This window comes from Lutra lutra, chromosome 15 (genome assembly GCF_902655055.1).
Source record: "Lutra lutra chromosome 15, mLutLut1.2, whole genome shotgun sequence".
Classification (NCBI taxonomy): domain Eukaryota; kingdom Metazoa; phylum Chordata; class Mammalia; order Carnivora; family Mustelidae; genus Lutra; species Lutra lutra.
Genome location: NC_062292.1, coordinates 57,599,301 through 57,609,592, shown reverse-complemented (window position 1 = coordinate 57,609,592; position 10,292 = coordinate 57,599,301). Strand labels below are relative to the sequence as shown.

The following is a 10,292-nucleotide window of genomic DNA, read 5'->3' as shown; positions in this document are numbered from 1 at the left end:
TTTGGGCAAGTTTTGGACTTCTCTAAGCCTCCAATTCCCTCATCTTTTAAATAGTATCTACTTGAGGGGGTGGCTGTTAGATAAAGCATGTCAAGTTCTTGGGCAATGCAGAGGGAAAATGCGCTTTTGTGCCAGGCACCCTGCGGGCACAAGTCACTTGCATTTGTAAGAATCTCACGAGGTGGGAGCTGTTGTCTCTCAGGTAGTGAGTGGAATTGCTGGGCTCAGCCCCACTGTGTGAGTGAGTGTGAGTGCTCTGGGCCCTGCTGTGGCTCCCAGGAGCCTCTCCATCTTTCAGGCCAAATGGGAGGCTGGCCTCCCCTTAGATCTTGTGTCCTCATCTTAGATCCATGATTCAGAGAAGGTACACACAATGTTACAGCAGAAAAGGACTTAGTGGGAATGAACTCCACGCCCCCTCATTTTGCAGATAAGGAAGCAGGGTCTTGAGAGTCTGGTGACTTCCCAAGTCACCCAGGCAACCGCAGAAGCAGGGCTGGGCTCCTGGGCTCCTTCGCATTTCCACCTCTTTCCAGTCTTGCACACTGCCTGTACACTCCATGCAGAATGGCTTGCTTCTCCAGTGTAGACAGTCCACTGAGTGGTTACACTTTTGACCTTTAAGCCACTGTTTGAGAAAGCAGGACTATTCCCCCAGATCTGCAGGGGAACAAATGACTGGCAGGGATTCTTGTGAATAAGAATCATTTCTGGATATACATTGGTGTTTCTCATTTCAGTGGAATAAAACAAATGCCTTCTGAGAAACACAGTCCATCTCCTGCAAAGCCCCGTGAAAGCACAATCCTTTAAAAATTCTCTCCAGTTGTGGTGGTTGATTTTATTTAATAGGATCAAATGCGATACATCCAAAAATGTTGCGACAGAGGGTCAGAAAGATAATTAACTTTTTGTATTTCAGTATAAATGTAAATAGATAGACCACAATCTGGACATCATTTGAAAATAAGTCTCCTTTGATGAGATGTTTCTAATTTTTTTTTCCAGTAAGAAAGCTCTCTCTTCCTTCCATAACCACTTGTTAATGCCCAGGGCTGGTGTACTGTATTCCTGGTTATCAGCAAATTCAACAACACCGATGGCTTTTCCAAGGGCTGGGACACATCAAATTTTAGCTGATGTCAAATTGCCAGTTTTTCTGAGTTTTTGGAAAAAATCTCAAGACAGGAAGTGAGGTCCAACCGTTGAGGTGTCCTGTCATTGCAATTCTACCTTGTGAGAATGATGACTAATCAGATCATTGAGCTGTCTACCAAGGGCTGATCTTCGTCTCTCAGATAATGCTGCCTGACTTACCTTTCTGAATCATAGATGTGATCTCATCAGAACCTACTCAGAAATCTTTTCCGCTTCCGGAATAAGGTCCTAACACTGCTGGCAGTCAAGGGCTTGCTGTTCCCATGTCAGCACTCCTTTCTAGACGTTTCTGCCCTGTTCTTCACCCCTTCGCTGTCCCACCTCCTCTCCTAGACCCGAGCCATCTTCCTGTCCCCATCCCCATCTAATGCACACTTACAGTGAGGTGAGAAGAGCTCAGCCAGGCAGATCTGGTTCAAGGTCAGCCTCTGCCTTTTACCAGCTAGGTGATCTTGGGCAAGTAACTTAACTTTTTTGAGCTTCAGTCTCCTTACTGACGTAGTGGAGATAACCACATCGCAGTGGGGTTGCGAGCGTTGCATGAGGGGTTGGAAGAGCGCAGAGGACACAGTCCACAAATCATGCAAATTATCATTGTCGCAATCATTTCTATGCACTTACGTCTCAGTGGGCTTTCAGACATTGTTTCAACAGATTCTTCAGAACTAGCCTCCGAGAGAAGTGAGACAGACGCTATTCTCATCCCCATTGTACAGAGGACGATGCTGGTGTTCAGAGAGGTTGACTTCCACAAGGTCCATGGCGCACAGAGACTCTCAGGGTCTATGACTTCACACTGAGTATGCCTGTCTCACATGCTGCCTGATGGGCACGTCCTCACCTGCGGCCTCCCTTGAGCCTTGCCTGGAACACTTTCTCTCTGAGCTCTCTCTGCTTGGAACTCCGCTGCCTATTGAGGTCCGTCCCTGCTTCAGAGTCCTGCCCAATTGCTTCATCTCTCGAGATGCTGTCCCTGAGATTGCCCATGACAGGGAATCACCACCCCCCATCCTGAGGTTCCTGGTGCCCTTTTCTGAGAATCCTGCCAGTGTGGACTCTGGTCCCTGGAGGATGATGACCAGGCCTTCTTCGTCCTTATACGGGAGGCCAGAAAACACACTATAATATCCAGTCTCTGGAATTTGAAAGAATCAGGCTTTAAGAGGATTTTCAAACTGAAGGCCATGATAGGTTGACTCATAAAATCAATTTAGTAGAATATGATGAGCATTTAGAAAATTAACCAGAATTGAATGAAATAGAATAGAAAACAGTAATAAGTCATAGGTTAGGATAGGCTTTGTTTTTTCACATTTGTTTCAATGCGTGTCTCTGGGTGTGCTAGGAGGCAAAAATAGGATTCTTACTGTGGATTATGGGAAGAAAGAAGTTTGAAAGCTATTTTATGTAATTATGGGGGGCTGGCAGGGAGATTTCTTAGGAGGAAAACATGAAATGGGAATCTAGGCTGTCTATGAGGTAGGGTGCACAGTGGTTTTTTTTTGTTTGTTTGTTTTTAAAGATTTATTTATTTATTTGATAGACAGAGATCACAAGTAGGCAGAGAGAGATGCAGAGAGAGAGAGGAGGAAGCAGGGTCCCGGCTGAGCAGAGAGCCCGATGTGGGCTCGATCCCAGGACCCTGGGATCACAACTGAGCTAAAGGCAGAGGCTTTAACCCACTGAGCCACCAGGTGCCTTGCACAGTGGTTTTCTACGCAGACTTGTATCCCCACTCGAACCCTTTCTGGTTCTGTGATCTTGGATAAGTTATTCAGCTATCCATGCCTCAGTTCCCTCATTTGTAAAATGGAGAGGGTAACCGCTTCAGAGAGTCTTAATATGTAAGGACATGGGACACACTTACAACAACGTCTGATGCATGTTTGTTAACTGGCAATACAATTATTATTATTAAGTAAAAGACAGAAGTCACTCTATGTCATGGGAGTTATGACCAGCCAACCAGAAAATACTGTTTCGTTGAGTGCCTGCATTGTGTGTTTCTGGTGCTAAAATATAAACACAAGAAGTGCAAACATGACCCTCGTCCTCATGTCACTTAGCGACTAATGGAGGAAACAAGGCTGTCATGCAGGAAACAGAGGATGAAAATGGTCTTAGGCGGTGATTGAAACTGTTATAGTGAAAACTGTTATAAGTGAACTAGGAATACTTGGTTTTTTGTATTTTATAGTCCTACCGTGTACTTCCCTGGAGAGGGTCCAAGCTTCGATCTTCAGGTTTCCCTGGAGGAACAAGGTATATAGACCAGCTCTTGGGAATTTCTCTTTGTGGCTCAGAACAAGGACTGGGGAGTAAAAAGCTCTTCCAGAGGTGGGGTGTGTGCAAGGGGGCACAGAATTAGAAAATGGAATTATTTAACCTATTCATTGAATCAGGATCCTATTCTAACAACTAAACACTCTGCCAGAAGGGAAAGTGAAGATACTTTGTATTTCTGTATTATTTTGGGGTGGGAGGAAGTTTGCCACAAATTGCATTTAGTATGTTTACAGAATGCTGTTTCACCTCTGATGCTACTCAGCTATGCAGAATCCTAAAAGTATTGCCAAAAAGAAGCATTCGCCCAATTAAACCATCTTCCAAGTGAGACTGTTTGGTTGTAGCCACAAGTGAGTTATGAGGGTTTGGGATCTTATTAATTCAACCCAGTGGATCTGGGGGATCCCTGGAGAGACAAAACGAGCCTTTCTATCTATATGCTTTCTTCTAGAGCACTGTTCTGGGACTTTCATGTGAGTTTCGGGCCCCTGTGATCTTTTAAAAATGCAGAATCGGATTCCATAGCCTCTAACATGGGGCCCGAGATTCTGCATCTCTCACCAGCTTCTGGGGGTTGCTGATGCAGCCAGTCCGTACACCAGACTGACTAGCAAGAGTCTGATGTATTCTGCAGGAAAAAAAAAAAAGAAAGAAAGAAAGAAAAGAAAAAGAAAGAAAGAAAAGAAGAAAGAAAAGAAAAGAAGAGAAGAAAGAAAGAAGAAAGAAAAGAAAAAAGAAAGAAAGAAGAAAGAAAGAAAGAAAAAAAACAAAACCAAAACAAAAAAACCAAACCATGACAAAAAAACCTAGTGTTTGTATTTTTAGAATTCTTCTGACAAAGTTTTCACCTAAATCCCAGTTTAGTCTGTGTGTCGCATACAACTGGACACCCAGATCTTCTGTGTTAGGATGGCAAAGTTTTTGTATCATAATCAAAACATTGAAGGTTGGTTCCCTTAATTAAAGGCAACCGTGATGTTATTATCTCTTAAATTTAGTTTTATTTATTTTGACAAATGGCTCTTTATTCAGTGGCAGTGTTGCTGGAGACCCTTTTTTTTTTTTTTTAATTGACTCCCTTTTTTTTTTTAAGACTTTTATTTATTTATTTGATAGAGAGCACAAGTAAGCAGAGCAGCAGGCAGAGGGAGAGGAGAAAGCAGACTCTCTGCTGAGCAGGGAGCCTGATGTGGGGCTTGATCCGAGGATGCTAGGATCATGACCTGAGCTGAAGGCAGACGCTTAACTGACTGAGCCACCCAGGCACCCCTGGAGACCCTTCTTAAGGACCTTTCAAACCAGATCCAGTTTAAATGACTGAGGCTAAGTGAGGAAAAGGCAAAAGCACGTAGGAAAGGGGGGGAATGGATCAAGGAAGAGGGAAGACAAGGAATAACAAGAACCACTCTCTCTCTCTCATTTTTTTTTTTTAAGATGTGTTTATTTATTTGACAGAGAGCGAGCAGAAGCAGGGGGAACAGCAGACAGAGGAGAGGGAGAAGCAGGCACCCCGCTGAGCAGGGAGCCCGAGGTGGGGCTCAATCCCAGGACTCTGGATCATGACCTGAGCCAAAGTCAAATGCTTAATGGACTGAGCCAATCTGGATGCCCCAAGAACCTCTCTCTTGATAAGTCTTAATTCCTTCTCCTCTTCAAAATGTTTAAAACCATTTAAATCACAGACACATGTCTGAAAGAATAAGAACCCTTGCACAACCTCTGTTTTACCAGTTCGGTGCCTTCTGACAAGTGGTAGGCAGCCGTGGTGAGACAGGTGAGCCGGGAACAGACGTCCCTTTCCCAACTGGGGTCTGCAGCTCAGAATCTTCCTAGGCTATTATGGGTTCTCTGGTTCCTGGATGCTGGCCTAGGGTTTTGTTTTCTGCAAAGTAGCTGACTTTTTTTTTTTTTTTTTTTTTTTTTTATCCGTTTGAATCCATCCTACTCTTCTAACCAAAAAGAAAACAAATAGCAACTGGTCTTCTTAGACTTGGCACCCAGGTCACAGAGCGTCCCATGGCTCCCAAATGTGGATCTGTGCTTGAGAGGTCTTTCTTCCTTCCCAACAGGTGTGCTTTTGCACGTGATGGGCGATGCCCTGGGGTCAGTGGTCGTAGTGTCGCGGCCATCATATTCTATGTGCGTCCCCTGCCCCCTGAGGACCCGTGTAACTGGCAGTGCTACATCGACCCCAGCCTGACTATCTCATGGTCATTATCATTTTGTCATCCGCCTTCCCCTCTCATCAAGGAGACTGCTGCCATTCTGCTGCAGATGGTCCACAAAGGCCTGAACATGGAAGAGCTGAGTGAGTCCGTGGTCCTTATCTAGAACCATGGCCCACCTAATGCTCCCTGGGTCAAAGGGCTGGTGTTATTTCAGAGCAGTGTTTGATTTAGTATCTTGAAATACTGTAAATCACCTGCGTAGAAACATCTATCATATGTTTGGTAGCCTAGTAAGATGACTCACAGCTCCAAGAACCAAAGGTCCTTTGCAACCCATGACTCTCTGACTCGGCCGCAGATTTTTGAGAATAGAGTGTTGGGCAGAATCTGCTCCTTGGGTCCTACCTTCACGTCAGAGATTGATTTTATTCCAGTAAGGTTACCCTGCCAAGAACTTGATTTTATTCTCCTTATTCTGAAAACAGGAACCATTCATTTGCATTTGGGATCCTGCTTTCTAGGGAGCTGATGTTGTATGGGCATGCAAGTCACCGTGTCTCTTGTGACACCCTGTTTAAATGTAAACATGAATTTAAAACAGGGACTGTGTTTTAAATTCAGATCATTCATGGCCTCCTTTGGTATGAAACCTCTTTGCTGGCCTCAAAGAAAAGGTCAATCTCCCGCCTTAGTTATGTGTGTCTGAGCATATGTAGATTAGAGACTTGTCCGAGTTGCTAACTGGGGACTATCCAAATGCTGGTGAGAAGCTGAATGTGCTTCTTTATTTTCCTAGTGTTTCTACTGTGAGGTAAGAGCCTGGCCCACTGTGGGGCTCAAAGTTGGAAGACCTTAACTTCATGACAGATCCCCGACAGGAGGTTGAATGGGTCTTAATCCATCATATGGCCATGGCTAGGCCTTCCCCTGGGAGGGCGTGATTTATGGTGGTCACTGTTGGTCAGAGCCCGGCCAGCCCCCTGTTTAGGAGCACGCATTGGGACCAGCTGCTTGGGCCATTGCCAACAGCCTGTGTTTCTCCTAGTCTTTCCACCTGGATGTTCTTTTTGCCTTTTGGCGCCTCCTCTTGGGCAGCACTGCTTTATAGTCTCAGGGCCACTTAGGTGGTCAGCTCTCCAGCTGCTTTACCGTGCTGTGTCCCAACAACCGGCCTTCATTTCCTGCAACCTGGTATCTACCCAGTCCGGCAGGCAGAGGAGATGGGCGGTGAGGAAGGAGATACCTTGGAGCAGACACGCAGCATTGTCTCTCCCTTCCAGGAACTTGTTTTCCAGTTGAAGAAACAGATAAACATATCAAAGCAATTTGTGATAGATAATGGCTTATATTGCCTTTTAACCAAGTTATCTATATTAAAAAACATTTAAAAAATAGATGGTAAGAACAGGAGCAACCCTTCTATGGGACTATATACTATATGCTGGCAATGTTCTAAGTGCTTTACTTATATTCACTCATTTTAATTCTGCAAGTAAACCTGTGGGTACTATTGTTATTATTCCCGACTTACAGGTAAGGAAACTGAGGCCCTGGGGCTAGCTAAATTACCCAAGGCCGTGTCTAAACTGGGATTTCAGACTCTGGCTAGCTTATAGGGTCTTTGCTCCTAATCACTATTCCACATCATCTCTCTAAAGACGTGCTCATTTGAGAAAGTATGGATAATATAGAAGACTTAAATAAAAAAATAGAAGTCTCTCGTAATCTTGCCACCCAGAAATTACCTCTTTTAATATTTTTGAATCAGTCATTCAGTGAGACAAGCTTTTAGCTGCATAAAATTTGTGTGTGTATATATACACTGATGTTTGCTTAAAAAAAAAAGAAAAAGATTGTGCCGTATATACAGTATAACTATTTCATTTTTCACTTAAAGATATCTTATATACGTCTCCTCATATCCTTAATATGCAACTTACTTATTAATGGCTGTAATCATATCTTTTATATATAATTGATTTAACTATTTCCTTATTCTGTTTTTTTCATTAATACAAAAAACACTGCCCAAACCATTTTTATAAATGAATGTTTGGGTATTTCCCTATAGGTTAAATTCTGAGTACTAGAGATGCTGGTAAAAGTTTTCCATCCATATTGCCAAGTTCTCCTCTTTCAAAAAGACACCCTATTTCATACTCCAGGCACAGCCCGTCAGGGTGTCCGTTCCCTTGTAAACTCACCAATCCTGGGAATTTTTTGGTATGTTGTTAAACTTCCTTTCTTGAATTGCCTTTTATGGGTTCATGATGGATGTATAGGGACTCAGAGAGGACGGAGAAGATTATGGGAAAATGTACCCATGTAGATACAGCTCTTTTCTTCCCCTTGTTGTAAATACATCATTTTGGTGAGAATGCCTTCAGGGACCGTGTCTCTCCCGTAGAGGTACCTTGTTTCCAGTAGCCCCCGCTAACTGTCTGCTCTTCCTTGTTGTAGTGAGCCAGCTCTCAGCTGTGCGGGGATTAGCAGCATACATGAAGTGCACATCTGGGAACTTATAAGTGGAAAGATCATTGCCACACTGCACATCAAGTATCAGAAGGACAGGGGCTATCAGGACACCAGTAGGAAAATTCGAGAGATCTTCCACAGGCAGGAATCCACAATGTGACCATCCAGTTTGAGCAGGTGGACTTGAAGGACCCCGTGGAACAGAAGGACCTCCTGTTGCTCTGCAGCTCCCCCTGCATCTCTAAGGGCTGTGAGAAGAAGCTGTGCTGCCCTCCCGGGGCCCTACCCCTGGCGCACGTCAACGGCTGTGCGGAACACAATGGCTGTACCCCTCTAGACACAACCCCGAGTGATAGCTTCGCTAGACAAGAAACAACAGAAGTGGTTATTGAAGTATCTCCAGACAACTGTCTGAGTGACCATGGACAAGCTCTTAGCAAAACTCAGGAGGACCAACATTATGTCAACAGCACACATTTTTAATCTGGTCCCCACATAAACAGACTGAATAGACGAGGCATTCTGGCTGGTGGAAAGACCTGTGTGGGCTGTATCAAATTTGTGGTGTGCTTGCTCTGTGTTCAAAGAGGGGCTGGTTGTTTGGGATGTTAATTGCATGTATCTGTTAATTTCTGTGTGACTGAGAACTTTACGTTGTCCCCAGTGTCTCAGGCTGCTCTTCAACAAATTCACTGTTTTAGTTTGAACATTTATTTTAAGAAGCAAACTGTGCTCGTATCTGTGTCAGGGATGTTGAAGGCTGGGACTCCATGGCTGTGGACACGGGATTCAAAGCAGTTCCTGTTTTAAAGTGATAAGAACTTGTAGCGGACTCTCAGGTGAGCTCATAGCCAAGTACATCGAAAAAGCTTAAGAATCGTGATAGCTATTTTTTTTTTTTTCATTCCACTAGAAGATCACAAAAAAAGGAAAGTTGGATAGTCCTGTCACTGCGGAAATTTTTTTCTTTGGCTCATTTTCGAATAAATGAAAAGTGAACATCTATTAGAGTAGAAAATATTCTCAGAACATTAGAGGAAGTGGAGTTTATTGGGGGAAGACAGGAAGAAAATCCGTTGACTACCTCTTCATTTGTCAAGTGGAGGGAGAACTAATGTTTACTTTCCACTGCGAAATGAATTGCAGCTGTAGGGTGCTTCAGATGTTTAATGCATAAAATACCTTTTTTTTCCGCTTGGAAGTGTGGGAATATTTCCACTTTCTAAGGTACAACACAATACATGTATCTTGTCTTGTGGGATCAGTCCACTGGGACTGTTCTTATTTATTGCATAATGGCTCATTTGTCCAAATTTCCTTTGGGTTTTTTTTTTTTTTTTTTAAGGCTCACACTTATAAGTATAGCATTTACTAGGAGAACATGGGTATTCCTGAGGTAGAAGAATATATGACACTATTCCTGCCCCCACAAAAATAAATAAATAAGCTAGAGTGACTTTTCTTTCACTAGGCATATTTTGAAGTATTTATTACAGTTGCCAACTAGCAACTTGATGGAAAAGTGTATGTGTAGGGCAACATGAGAATTAATTTAACTGCTGCCTTTAAATGTGTCTTGGGGAGCTTACAGTTTCCCTTATTTCCTTTTCTGACTCTGACCCCTATTACCAATTTCAAATAAATTTATTAGACTCTAATTTGGATCTACAATCGACTTCCATTAGCATTGGAGAAGTGTCTGTCCCGTACTGAACACATTGTTGAGGCAGCAGTATTTTAATCAGAAGAGTTTCAAGACAGGTCTGAGAAAGTGGAAGATCCCTCATAGAGAACTAGATTCTTACCCGATGGGTTACAAAATTGACTGGCAATGGTCGTCTCTTAGGCTCCAGGCACTGAGTCCTGTTTCATATCTGCACAGTAGTCAACAGAAATGCTGGGTTGGTCACAGAAAAAGCGCCCGCATTTTTCAGCACTAATACCATCTTAAAAAAGTGCCTTAGTGTTCATTCTAAGCCTGAAATAAATAAGCAGCTGTGATCAGTAGGATAGGAATCTTTTCTCTTTCCTTGAAAATTATGATCTGAGTTTAAATTGGCCATGAATTAAGAAAATGCATTTTTATCCCTAGCTATTTATTGGACTAGTCTGTATAGCCAAAAGAAGGGTTAAAAAAAAGGACAATGTTTTTATTTTTGATACTAAAGGTACAGCATGTACTCACACACACACACACACACACAC

The 10,292-nt window shown here is 43.2% G+C and overlaps 1 long non-coding RNA gene and 1 pseudogene across 1 annotated transcript; both read left to right on the top strand.

The window, feature by feature from the left end:
* The first annotated feature begins 361 nt into the window (after window positions 1-361).
* LOC125086196 (uncharacterized) lies at window positions 362-9,173 on the top strand. Its single transcript, XR_007123119.1, has 3 exons — window positions 362-375; window positions 8,625-8,630; window positions 8,907-9,173. It is a non-coding gene; the product is annotated as an uncharacterized LOC125086196 (long non-coding RNA).
* On the top strand, window positions 5,519-8,913 carry LOC125086195 (zinc transporter 10-like; annotated as a pseudogene).
* Window positions 9,174-10,292: the final 1,119 nt, after the last annotated feature.